Consider the following 3854-nt stretch of genomic DNA (forward strand, 5'->3'; position numbering starts at 1 on the left):
AGGAATGCCAATGGACTATTCCAGGCCCGGTTAAGCGAAGTAGCAACGAGGCTTGTTAACGCACGGACATGAGCCGGAAGTTTATCGCGATTTTATGTAGTATGCTTCGGCTCTGGCGTACTTTTTCCTAACCTCTTCGTAGTGTTTTCGCTTGCCCTTCCAAGTAAGCCAGTATTAAGTTCGCTTTATTCAGACGAAAGTTCTCGGCGTTTAATTCGTTAGGTTCCTCCTTAGGTAAATCAGGATAAAGTGGAGGTGCTGATGGTTATAACATCCATTATATACTAATGTACGACGCTTTTGGAAATAACATAGAGGAGCAGCCACATCACAACAACATGGCATTATGCCAACTGGAGGGCCTTTAGGAAGATGTTTCGTACGCAGACCCTAGTATGTTCGAAAGGAGATCCGATGGGATTTACTTTAACGGCTCCAGAATGTACAGCAATGCAGACTTGGAACATTCGAAGCTGGAGCAAGTAGGTAATCAGGTGCAGCGATTGACGATTGTACGCCCCGTTCATGAAGAAAGGCCACCAAAACCCAAGCCTACGCCGGTTGCATCAGGAAGCTACAACCCAATTTTCCAAGGAATCTATTAATGACCAAGGAGGATTATCCATTTTACGACGCCGAAGGTGGTGTAAACGACTTTGAAACGATGGTAACGTTCCTGAAGATTTCAGTGGGTAAGCAATCATTTGGACATAGTAGTAAGGAATATCTATGGGGATACGATGTTTAAAGCATACGTCGGGTAAAGAGGCCAGGGAAATGGTTAGCAGGACCAATATGCGATATTGGCCGCAAGCAGTTAAACTTTGCTGTCTGGGCCGCCACTAAAGGTTGTGGTGTTGCCGCGAACATGTTTCACATTTCATTTATGCGGTTTCACGTTGCCTTACGGTAAGGAGGTTGTTGAAGGAGCTTAACGTACCTTTACCGGGAGATAAGGCATTTAATCCAATGAATAATCGATATGACGCCGCAGCCCTAGAAAGGCTAATTAATGAGTTCAAAACCACAGCAAAGAGACTTTCGTTATAAGGAGGGTAAGACGCATGGGCTGGGTATAGTTTACGTTTGGGGTGCCAATGGTGAGAAGCCGGCTGACTACGGACATCAGGAATACCCAAGTAATGAGTTAGAGTTCGGTGATATGGGTGGTGATAAGAGTAATAATTCATTAATTACCAGAATCCAATCGAACTACCTCGGCACTTGGGATCCATTCGTGTTGATGAAAGGAAAAGGTCTAAGAAACCTAGCCAGGATTAACCGCAGCATTGAAGCATTCGTGTACTGCATCTTAGGAGCGCAGGTAAATACCCGCAGCCCCATCGTTGGATTCCAAGGTGCTTCGCGGGAAACACAAGAAGAATTCCTAACTTTATTTGAGTCTGCAATAACAGAAAATGACATATCCAAGTCGGTGCAGAGATATCAATTAGCGGTGCAGCAGTCTAAAGTGCGACTGGATTACGCTTTGTCGCCTGGTTGTTGGTTAATGCCAAGTAATTTGGTTATTAACACCAATTCCGTTGTGGGTTATAACAACAAGCTGCAGCGAGCTACTAAGGATATGAAGTTTGGGGTGAATGACGTGAACTCTGACATGACCAAGGGCATTACTCACTTCGTAGAGAAACCAAAAAAAGAGGTAGAAAAACCATCAAAGAAGGCGCATGTAGAAAAGCCACCAAAGAAACCAGTAAAGAAGGTTACCGAGGAATATGACCATAACTTACTAAAAGCCGGCTTAGCAGCTGCAAGCATTGGTCTGAGCTATTATATATGGCGATGAACAACCCCTACGTAGCTGGAGTAGATTGTGTCTATACGACTTACACAGGCGAGAAAAAATACACCCAGAGCTCTTGGGTTGATGTCACGGGCATGTCCGTGAATTTGAACTACTCAGGGAAGAAATTAATCCTTTGTAGTATTTGCATTGGCACGAGCAGCCATGCCAACGTAGGATTTCGTTTCTGCGATGACAATGGCGTACTGCAGCCTATGCGCGCGAAGACAAACAACAGGGAGCCTGTACATTTCTCCGTAGAACCACCGACGAATAGCGCTGAGAATCTTACGACTTGGACTTTTCATATGGTTACCGACTGTCATGGAAAGGTAAAGCTACAAATACGCGTAGACGACAGTGGGAGCGTTTGCGTGAATAGCATAGAGGATCAAAGAGATCAGCCTTATAACCACGCAACCATCAGCACTCTTACGGTGCTTAGTCTTTAAATATATGAATCCACATCGGAAGGAAACCCATTACGTTTATCACTTGAAGGATGAAACTTACGATGATCGCGCCTGGTGCGATATTGGGATGTGGGTTGAAGTTGGAGGCCTTGCATTGATCATTTGTAGCATTGACATTACCCAAGCGTATACCTGTATTATAGGATTTAGGCTGATTGACGAGAATAATGAACCTTTAACGCCCCTTAGAACGTTAACTAATGTTCGGAGGCCTACTCATTTTACGGTGCAACCATATCCATTTAGCGGCGAGTCGTTTCACGCGGTCACGTTTCAAATGGTGGTTAATTGTAAGTATGCTAAGTTACAGATTTACCCCGACGGTAAAGGTAGTAGTGGTGTGGCCTACATAAATAGCATGGACGGGCGCGCCAATAACCCTAATGATGCTTACAATCATAGAACCATTAGCACCATGACTGCCATACCGCTAGTTCCGCATTACCAAGGCGGAGCTAATACTATCTTTACTTATCCCCAGTCGAGGACGCCTCGTGCGGCTGACGACGATAAGCCCGACATAACATACAAGGATAAGATTAACCCTTCATCTTCTTCAGGAGTACCACTCCAATAGCTACTACGAGGATCCAAATGTTATTCCCCACGAACTTCAGCAGTTCTCCGCCGGCCCTAAGTGCCAAGGAAACAACCGAACCCAGCAGCCCAGGAAGACCGGCTGCCATCTTTTTTCCCAAGTCCGTCAGCCCATTGCCTAATTTCTTTACGCCCGCGCCTGTAGCCTTAAGCGCGGACAAGATCACGCCTACTACGCTCGAAATAGCAACCGCAAACGCCAGCGGAACGCCATACTTCAAAAGGGCTCTTTTTATCTTTTCCTTGGTGGTAAGCCCCAGCTCCTTTTTCTTACCTTCTATTTGCGTTTGTAATTCCGCCAGTCTTTCCTGAAGGGTTTCTACTTCCTTTTGGGCTGCCTCCCTTTCTTCTTCAGGGCGAGTTTGATCTTCGATTATTACTCGCTGTCGATCTATTTCGTACTCCAAGTCTTCGACGGCCTGTCGAAGTTGCCGTATTTGTTCCTCCGCCACTGCCTTGTCCACCATCAATTGCCTTTCTCTGTCAACAGACTCCATTAATTCTTGTCCTAAGCGCTGTAGTTCCGTGTTTTTTCCCGCCGCTTCATTCAAAGCAGCCCTTAGCTGATTCCTTGCGTCGCTTTTTTCGTCCAATGCCTTAGAAAGTCTATTCCTAAAGTCTACGATTTCGTCGGCATGGCTTTTAGTAGTTAGTTCATTTTGTTTAATGAATTCGTCTTCCAATTCTCTTATACGTTCCTGCAATGCTTGGTTTTCCTCTTGGACGGCTTCGAAGCGACTGACGATACCGCCTTCTTCCTTGGTTACGTCATCAAGTTGTCGCGTAAGGTCATCGATGGTTATGTTATTTTCCTGTATTTCCTTCTTAAGTGCTTCCTTTTCAGCAGTCTCGTCGCTCCCCAATTGGCTAAGTCTTTCTTGACGCTCCTCTTGCAGTCTGATTGCGGATCTGAGGGCATCTTCGCTACCCGGCAGTGAAAGGCGACTAACAAAGGCCTCCCTGGCAACTTCTGTATCCCT

The sequence above is a fragment of the Actinia tenebrosa genome, unplaced genomic scaffold (genome assembly GCF_029948245.1).
Source record: "Actinia tenebrosa isolate PJP-AT-01 unplaced genomic scaffold, QUT_ActTen_1.0 PGA_scaffold6__47_contigs__length_16458017, whole genome shotgun sequence".
In the NCBI taxonomy this organism is placed as follows: Eukaryota; Metazoa; Cnidaria; class Anthozoa; order Actiniaria; family Actiniidae; genus Actinia; species Actinia tenebrosa.